The 10,326-nt window shown below is 41.7% G+C and overlaps 1 long non-coding RNA gene across 1 annotated transcript; it reads left to right on the plus strand.

Annotated features, from left to right (window-relative positions):
- Positions 1-251: 251 nt before the first annotated feature.
- On the plus strand, positions 252-2,049 carry LOC138644538 (uncharacterized). The gene is made up of 3 exons (XR_011314623.1): positions 252-581; positions 679-829; positions 1,259-2,049. It is a non-coding gene; the product is annotated as an uncharacterized lncRNA (long non-coding RNA).
- The last annotated feature ends 8,277 nt before the right edge of the window (positions 2,050-10,326 follow it).

Consider the following 10,326-nt stretch of genomic DNA (forward strand, 5'->3'; position numbering starts at 1 on the left):
TTAAAAGAGGTTAGATTATACTCACCCAGGGTCGGTACCGGTCCAATGAGCGTGGCGGTCTGGTACAGCCCCTCCCATCTTCTTATGATGACGTCCTCTTGTATTCACGCTGTGGCTCATCTCCCTGGTGAGGGCACAGCAACGTACTGCAGTAATGCAACGTAATGCCCTCAACAGGGCAGACAAAGTACGCCTGCGCAGGAGCCGCAGTGTGAATACAAGAGGACATCATAACAACAAGATGGGAGAGGATGGACCGGACAGCAACGCCCATCGGTCCGTTACCGCCCCTGTGTCACTATAATCTAACCTCTTTTGATCATCTTAGAGGAAACATGGAGGGCTTATCTACAGTTCCCATTTTGGGGGTGACAGGTTCCCTTTTAGATTACTTATCATTTGGATATAGTATGTAATGACACTATTCTATTCATTGTAGGTTCGCGATATACCTTGTATATGGGATGCCGCTGATGTGTCCTACAAGGACAAATATTTCCGAGACCATTGCTGGACCAAGATTGTGAGGGACCTCTATCCGGAGTGGGATTCCCTGTCCATTGCAAACCAATTGGAAATTGGTAATTATATTGTTACCGATTATTATTAATATTATTATTATTAGAGTTTATGATACATTTACTTTGAAAAATATATATATATTTTTTTGTTTCTTAGAAAAAAATGTCAAGCAGAGATGGAGGTCAGTTCGTGACCGGTACAATAAATTCATCAATACATGTGACCGGAGTGGATCTTCTCCAAGTCGAATAACCTTTCCTTTTTACGATGAACTGCAGTTCCTGCTCACAAGCCGGACTTTGCGGAGGTAGGTTATAAACCACTAATATATATGTAGCCTCATCAATGTTGCCATGTGGTGTAGCACAGTTGACTGCGTATTGAACCCTGTGTCCTGCCGCAGCGTTCAATACACAGCATCCAGAATTTATACCATAGTGAAGAGAGCATTTTCCAAAATCCTGTCTGCGCTATGATTCAACAGATGGAGTTGTGAGAGGTATGGCACTACACCGTGTCTATTTATCTTGTGTTGGCACTTTGACTGCGCAAGATAACTAGCACATTGTTTGGCTAGCATGTTGTGATAACGCATGTGTTAAATCAAAACATGCATTATCAGCACACATGCAAAAAAATTAACTGCGTTTAGGAGTAATCGGCCTTTATGCTGTTCCTAAAATGTTGCTCCTCCGCAGCGGTCATGATTAATAATTTTTTTCCTTTTCTCACACAGGACTGAGGGAAACCTTTCCAACCCGCCTCCTGTGGATGACCACTCCGAAGATGGAGCAGGCACTGATGGAGCAGGCACTTCCTCGGGAGCGGGAGGGACAATTTTTCCATCTCTTACCACAGCTTCTGCTGAGGCCGCATGTCCAGCAGCTGCTGCAGGCACATCAACTGCAGCAGCTGTTGGATCATCTGGTTCGTCAGAAGCTGTGGTAACAGAGAAGAGAGCTCCCTATCCGGTGGCAGGAGAGTCCATTAAAAAAAAAAAAAAAAAAATGAGGATAAAACTGAGAAGATGGCCAGTGACACACTTGATTTACTGAAACAATCCTCAAGTGAGGACCAGTGTGACTTTTTTGCATTGACCATTGCCCGAAAGGCACGCTCACTGCCACCGGATAGGCAGTCTCTCTTCATGTCTCTGTGCCAAACATCCCTCACCGCTCTGGAGGACCCTGCTCCAATTGAGTCATACGAGAAGGTTTTGACGGGGGTTTTCGGACTCTTTCGCCCACGACCGAAACCCAGTGAACCGCACTATAGAGTGTCTTCCTACACCCAACCGGCACAGAATTTTTCTGGAGGAGGAAACACAAGCCTGGGACCATCAGCAAGTCAATCTTTCATGACTGACACAAGTAGCTCATATGGGTGTTCCCAGGAATACACCTACTTGCATTAAGATGCAATTGTTTTTGAAAAAGTTAGTTCAGTTTTTCATATTGAAAAAATTTTTCTCAAGTGTTTGGAAAAATTTAGTTGCTTGTTAAATAAATTAATGTTGATCAAATGTCATCTCTGATTTTTAGATACTTTACATACTTAGCTGACAGGTGTACGGTGTCATGGCTATATGGGGGATGGACTATGGGATGGACATAGTGTGATGGCTGTATGCGCACTGGACAATGGGATGGAGAATAATTCTTAGTTAAGAATTTTATATATACAATACTTATTCAATCCAAAAACAACCAAATTAAAATAAGAATTTTTTTATTAACCATAAATAAAAATTACAAATTATTTTGTTCCCCAAAAAAATACAACAAACAAAATTGAATATCGATGTTGAATTCTCTCCTGTGGCCAAAAATCTGCAAAGAAACAAAAATGAATATTAGAAATGTCACACAAAAATACAATAAAACATGTCAGCAGTTATGGGCGCTATAATATGTGTTCAGCCCCTTTCATGTTTTATCTAAAGTATTCTATAATGCTGCCCTTAGTAACACGGCACAACACAAGGGTATCAATAAATAAACCACCAGTCACATCAGAAGGGACTTGCAGGTCCGTGTCCAGCCACTCCAATGTTTAGCCAACGACACCACCCTCCTACTTCCTTCAACGCACTAATCCGGCCTGTTGAGGGCAGAAGTAAGTCCTGCAGTGAGCGAAGGCAAGAAAAGGAGACAGGCCCAGCGCATGCACATCTGCGCACTTTGCTCTATCCTCATCAGGACCAGAAAGTAGATCTGCGCAGAAGAGAGGTATCGCAAGAAGGGAGGCGCACAAACTGGACACAGCAAGATGGGATAACATTACAAAACACACACACGGGTATGATGTATCTCCACTGACCCAGGGCCCAAATTATAGAAGTCTGTAGATAAGGCATAAAATACAGTGGGCACATCTGGTAGCACACAAAAATGTTTACATTTTCCTGGCGTGTTATAAACATGATATTTCCGGTAAAGCATTTGCCCGTAAAGTATTTGCCCATAAAGCAGAGCACAGTGGTGATGTCACCGCTCTGCTTTCCGTCCAGCGCACTTACTGCAGGGAAGCTGACGCTGCGGGACGCGACAGGAATGGATTTTTTTTTTTTTTTTTTACAATTATACAATGGTAACTAGGGTAAACATCGGGTTACTAAGCATGGCCCTGCGCTTAGTAACCCGATGTTTACCCTGGTTACTCGGGGACTTCGGCATCGTTGGTCGCTGGAGAGCTGTCTGTGTGACAGCTCTCCAACGACCACACAGCGACGCTGCAGCGATGGACATCGTTGTCTAGATCGCTGCAGCGTCGCTAAATGTGACGGTACCTTTATTAGTTTGTCAGTGTCTCCGAGACATGTGAAAACTTTCATCACACATACCGGACACACGGACATGTGAAAGAGCCCTAATAACATTCAACCCAAAAATTATTTACTTACCGCAAGGTGATGAGCAGCCTTTCCTCAGCAGAGATGGCCTTCCTCATAAAAGTGTCTTGCAGTGTGAGATGGGGGGAAACTATTGCCAGAAGTTGGTCGAACGCCAGGATTGGCAGACGGCAAAATGAAACGAACTTTTCCGGGTATCTGAAAATGTAAAAAAAAAAAAAAAAAAAATTGTTACATAACATATCATAACATTTGTGGAAAAACATTACTTTGTATTTTCATGAATTTCTACTTACTTCCGCAAATCATTATAAAGCACATAACAGTGGCCTTTTTGTGTACGTTCTGCAACAAGCGGGTGCACCCACAGTCTTTTCCGTCTTCTCTCCTGCTGCTGCCTCTAAAATAAAAAAAAATACATTTTTTTTACAACACAACACTGTGAAAATTAAGAAAAATCAAGATGTCGGTAAAGCGCTGTAGAATATGTGTAGCGTAAAAAAAAGAAAAAAAATGCACTTCAGCTTACCTGCTGTCTATGCATATTCAAGATTTGCAGCAGCAACCCCAGCATAAGTATCCGGTGCGGCCTGCGGACGTGTACCTGCGGCATATTTTGGTAACTTCCACTCATGTTTGCACAAAATGGAGGATGAAAGAAGAAGGGGATGGACAAGGAAATGACATCATTATTTTTTTTTTTTTGTAACTGAAGTTTGTCAAGTTTCCAGAGCTTTATTTAGGTAAAAAACGCAGACAATCTGCACTAAAAAACGCACTGAAAAACGCACCAAAAACGCACCTGCGTTTTCTGCCATGAGCTGCAGATTTTAGTGCAGAAAAAAAAGCTGGAAAATCTGCAATGTGTGCACATAGCCTAAAGAGGAAAAGTGATCTTCTGTAATAGAGGAGAAGATAGTTTTGGAGGAGGAGGGCTGGGTAGTTATGAGGAGGGGCTGTGGGGACTTTAGGCAAAAGCTTTGACAAAATCAGTCAATCTTCTACTTGAAGATTGAGAAAGTATTCAGTCGAGATGAGAGAAGATGGAGGAGGTGCTGGGGGACAGATGAGAGAATTGAAAGAGCTGTTTAATATGAGACAGGGAGGATATGAGAGGTAAGGAGTATGTCTGTTTTGCTGAAGAGAGTGTGGACTTGAAAGTAGTGAGGGACTGTTTGAATGCGATGGAAGTACTAGTTGGAATGGAATATTTTCCATCTCTGCTCAATAACTATGGAAGCAAGCCTCAGTTCTTTAGTTAGGCTGGTGTGCCAGGGTTGGCTGTTGATTGTGCGAGCTTTGGTATGTGTGTGTGTGTGTGGGGGTGACAGATTTGAGTGCTGCAGCTGTTGTTATATAAAATGGCAGCAGCATCTGCATTGCGTCAAGAACTTATGTCTGTAAGGCTTCTTTCACACTTCCGTCGGTACGGGGCCGTCGCTAAGCGTCGGCGCGACATACCGACGGACGTTGTGAAAATTCGGCTCAACGTGAGCAGCGGATGGAGTTTTTCAATGCATCCGCTGCCCATTCTAAAGTCCTGGGGAGAAGGGGCGGAGTGCCAGCCGCACATGCGTGGTAGGAAATGCAGGACCCGACGTACGAAAAACGTTCCCTTGAACGTTTTTTTCGTGACGACGGTCCGCCAAAACACGACGCATCCAGTGCACGACGGACGCGATGTATGGCCACACGTCGCGATCCGTCAGCAATACAAGTCTATAAAACGACGCATTTCGACGGAGGCCAAACGAAGGAAGTGTGAAAGAAGCCTAAGAGGGAGAAGGATTTCAGAGAGTGAGTGTAGGTAGAGGAAGTTTTGAGATTTCTGCGAGGATGTGCAAGTTTGTGGAGTGGGGATTGTGTATCTTGACAGGAGAGGGAAGACAATGTAAGCAGGTTGTGGTCAGAAAGAGGGAGAGATGAGTTAGAGAGGTTAGATAGGGAACAGACACTGGTGAAGATAAGGTCCAATATGTGGCCCTCTTTGTGAGTGACTGCGGAAGACAAGTGAGAGATAGAAGCTTAGAGACAGCTGAGTGGGAAGTGTCAATGGGGATGTTGAAGTAACCCATGACAATCGTGGGGATGTCAACGAAAAGTTGCCAGGTGGTGAAGTGGTCGAAGAAAGTCGTGGCTGGCCCTGTTGGGTGGTAGATGGTAGCCAGTTGAAGGTTGGAGTGGAAGTATATGTGCACAGAGTGCACGTCAAAAGAAGGGAGAGTAACTGAGGGTGGCAGAGGAATTTGCGTGAAAGAGCAGTTATCTGATAGGAGAAAACCAACTCCCTGTAATGCTTACTGCTAGGGCAGGGGGTGTGGAAAACGTGGAATCCACCATAAGAAAGTGCACTGGCTGTGTCAGGAGGTGAGCCAGGTTTCGGTGATGGCAAGGCCAGAAAGTTTGTTAGTAATGAAAAGATCATGGGTGTATGAAAGTTTGTTGTAGACAGAGTGAACGTTCCATAGAGCTCCTGTTAGAGGGACTGGACGAATAGGTATAAGGTTAAAAGGGTTGTGGAAATTTGTGATAATTCGGTGATGATAGGTTGAGGGGACTGTGGCGATGTAGGAAGTGAAGGACTATAGGGGTTAAAGTGAAAGCAAACAGAAACATGATTTACTGTGACTAAGTATCCAGTTACCATCAGTTCCCTTCTGGTTCAATTCAATAGGATCAACTCTTCTAAGCCATCTATATAGATATGTAGGTCAAAGAAAGCTGAATAAAATAATACCCTGATATCTGCAATCCAATGTCCCATTCCAGAGAAATCCACATTCATCTGAATATGCAAATGAGCTGGTAAGAACTATGGGCCGGACGTAGATCTTCCTGAAACTTTGCTTCCAAAACTTATTGTAAATGAAAGGGGGTCTTACCAGTGTGGGACATGTAGATCGGGAGAGCAAACTTTCTGGTGTCTCGAGACACACACAGAATTGACATGACAGTTTTTCACATGCATTAAAAATGGGCAGGAAAAAAAATGTGACGTGTACTGTATGATATGTCTTCTCATTGACATGAATGTGAAGCTTTTTGCAACCAAATTTTAAGCTTTTCTTTTATGTGGATTTTGGTACGGATTACACTTTTGGCATAACATAGAAATATCTTGGGACAGAGTATCACTAAATTAAGTTGTTTTTTTTCCCTAAGGCCACCACACATCTCGAGATAAGTTGAGCTAACTGCAAAAGTAAGGAAGGACCCATCTGTAAGAAGAACGATGAAGGCACAATGTTGGGTAGATTCTTCAGTCTACGCCATTCCTGACTTGACGCCATGCAAGAATTGCCACTCAGCCTCATTCATTTATTTTGAAGGGCAATGTTTACTATGACCTAAACATACACTGCCCACACAATCAGACCCCGCCAATGAGTTTGAGGTCTTAGTAATATGTGGTTTGACATCCCAGTAAGAATAAAGACTAAACATCTGTAACGTTCCCAAACATAAAGTGTCTAAATTTGTAGAGGACTATAAATTCACTCAATTTATCTTGAAAATTAACTCTGTGCAGGATAAAAATAATAACTCTTGCAAGAACAAAATGGCAAATAATAGATTATATAACTGACAGATGCTGGAATAATATGTTCCTTTCCTTGAGATGTGGTAGAGTCCCGATTTTCTACTATCACAAAGTAGGAGACGCTGTAACTACCTTGAACTTTTCTTGCATGTAAAAAAAATGTAAAATTTATCCTTGAGATATGATTGTATCCATAGAGTAAAAATTAAAGAGAAAATAACCCTTAATATCAAAATTGAAAAAAATATTTTTCCTCTGAGTACGCCAGGCCTCATTTCACCTACAGAAATATCGTAATTATTTTAGAGCTTCTTAACACTAGGACTACTGGACTCGTGACCCCGCCTAGAACTACTGAAAGGAGTCATTTTGACTCTTTGCTTGTTTTCGTTTATTTTTAGAGTTTCATTTGTGGTTATTTATTAATAATTATATTTTTTGTAATGTATTATTATTGTGAGATCCAACAGTAATGCTTTTGATTGTTTTTTTTCTGCTTTTCTTATTTTTCTACAGAAAATAACAATAATTATAATAGACGTTTTTCAAACATTTTTTTTATTCAAGTGCACACATATAAACAACTGAAGAACAAAAAGCAGAGAAAATGTAGGTGGAGGAGCATAAAAATGAAAATATGGCGCAGAATTCACCTTCTAAACATTTGGTGTTTCGCATTTTAGGCATTGCCTTTGATTTATGGCAGTACATTGCCCACACAAAGACTTACCACAAGTCTTACAATTGCCGACAGATGCACTTTTCTTTGATCTGGCAAAATTTTGTTTGAACCATCACTTCTGAACATGTAGAAACTTGGGACGTGGAACCCTTTTCCCTATCTGTGACATAAGGACCACTCAACTCTCTCACACGCGTTTGCAAAAATGCCTTGCGTGACATTTTTTGGTGGGTAATCTCCTTGAATATTATACATGCATTTATACCCGCAAAGTCTAAGGCATTTTCAAATGCATGAACAGGCCATCTCCTTGTGGATGATCGTGTGGTATATTTTCGTGCCATCTGATCCACTACATCTACTCCATATTTTGTTTCATTGTAAAACTTTACCGTTTCTGGAGTTTTTTTAGCGGAATCAGACGCAACAACAACATCTGGATGGACGGAACTCAAAATGACAACATCTTTGTTGGGCTTTCCTTGATATACTGTAAGTGTAAAATAATCTTCATTTCTAAACACTTTAGTGTTGTACAATTCCTCTTTCATGGATTTTATTTCTTTAGGCACTTCTCGCCTTATCTTATTCAGTGTTCCCACGATGGTTGTTCCTTTGCTTTTTAGCTGTTTAGCTAATTTTAATGAAGTAAAATAATTATCGGTTGTAACATTGCAACCTTTTTTCAAAAACGGGTCCAATAACTTCATTACCACATGGTCAGCTAAACGGTCCTCAGCACGGCGTGTGTCATCTTTGCCTAGATAAGGGAAGCCATTTGCCAGATATTTGCTCTCCTTATCAACAGCTAGCCAATATTTGTGGCCATATTTATCTGGTTTGGAAGGCATGTACTGCGTGAATGGACACCTAGTTTTGCTTAGGAAAAGTTGCTCATCCACCGTTATGTATGGGCCAGATTTGTAACACGCAATACAATTTTCAATAAACCTGTCCCACACAGTAGAAAATAGAGCAAACTTGTCCGTTTGCAGTCTCTCCGATCGAGTAGATTTCTCATCAAATCTGAGAAACCTCATAATTTCAACAAAGCGGTCCCTAGACATTGTCGCTTTGCAAAACGGTATTCCCCAGTCATTACACCAAATACTGCTAATCGAGTGACGGTTCGTGCCAGATATTCCACGAGCATAGAATATCGCAATGAATGCATCTAGCTCCTCATCAGATAGAGTAAACTGTAAATTATTGTTCCTGCATGCTTCTGCAAGAGTACAGTTCTTTATATGTGTCAATATATATGAATCAAAAAATAAACGCCATGCGCTCAAAGGACTATCGATAATGATATTTCTTCTGGCGTATCCTGTAGGGCCAGGTGCTTCTCGAAGAATATTTTGGCTGTCACGCCTACCAGGCAAGTATTGTCCAATTTCAACAGGTTTCCATTGAATACCATCCGCTGAAACTAGTATTCCTTCAGATTCGCCTTCTCTGGTGTTTGTTGTTGCATTACCTTCGCCACCATCGTTATCTGTTGTTCTTTCATTTCTGGGACGTTTTGCTGATTTTTTCTGTCCACGACCAGGAGGATGGTCACGAGGCAACATAACTGCATGAGCCCGATCCCCAGTTGATGTGCTTGGAATATCTGGAAAAAAGTTGATGAATATTTAGAATTTTTGTTTTGTAAGGGTCCGTGCACACTGGCTGGATTAGCGGCGGAATATCCGACCGGATATTCTCACCACAATAAGGCCCGTACCTGCCCGCTCAGGTACAGAGCGGAGTTTCATACCTGAAGCTCCGCTCCGAACACCGGGCTGGAGCCGCTGTCTGGGACGGAGCCGTGCTCGCGCGTAAGCAAGCGCTGCTCTGTCCCTGACAGCAGCTCCAGCCCGGGGTTCGGAGCGGAGCTTCAGGCATGAGCGGGCAAGTACGGCCTGTATTGCGGCAAGAATATCCAGATGGCTATTCAGCCAGAATATGAATTCCATCCTCCGGTATGGATTGCAAAGTAGCCAGAATATCCTGAGGCTTTATCAAACGTCTTCTCTCCATATTCCTCACAAATTCCATAATTCTATATAGTTCCCTGCTGAAAAATACAAATGAAATGAAAACTAAAAGAAATAATAACTGTTCTGCCACCTTCAAAAGTAGGTGGGCTGAAACAGTTGACAGACAGCTAAACTATTTCATAACAATTCATACCTGTATGAGTCTTCAGAGCTCGTATGTCTGCGTCTGTTCTCTTTGTCTCTTCAGCTGAACTGAAAGTAAAGTTACTATCCAGAATACTGTCTCCTGCTAGGACCTTAGAAAAACACCACCCTTCATTAGCATAAGATAAGAGCCTAGAGTAAACAAGCCATTTTGTTCAGCATTACACAGTAATACAAGCAGGTAAAACACAAGGAAAATGTGAAAAGTTGACATGTAAATTGAACTACATCTATATGAACATCAGGGTAAATAAGACAGAGTGAAAAAATTATGCACAAAACTTTATAGCAACATTTAGTGACAAAAGGACCTCAAAATATAGTAGGGAGTCAAAATGACTCCCTTCAGTAGTTCTTGGTAAATTTTGAAAAAAACGCGCAAATTTTTTACCAAAATTATTTATTCTCACAAAATCTTTTTTCACATCATATTTGAGGAAAAGTCACCGAGTTTCAAGCCGGAATTCTGAAAAATGTAGTCACAGAAGAGAAATAAAAAACAAAAGGAGTCAAAATGACTCCATCAGTAGTTCTAGTGTTAAAG

The sequence above is a fragment of the Ranitomeya imitator genome, chromosome 7 (assembly GCF_032444005.1).
Source record: "Ranitomeya imitator isolate aRanImi1 chromosome 7, aRanImi1.pri, whole genome shotgun sequence".
Classification (NCBI taxonomy): Eukaryota; Metazoa; Chordata; class Amphibia; order Anura; family Dendrobatidae; genus Ranitomeya; species Ranitomeya imitator.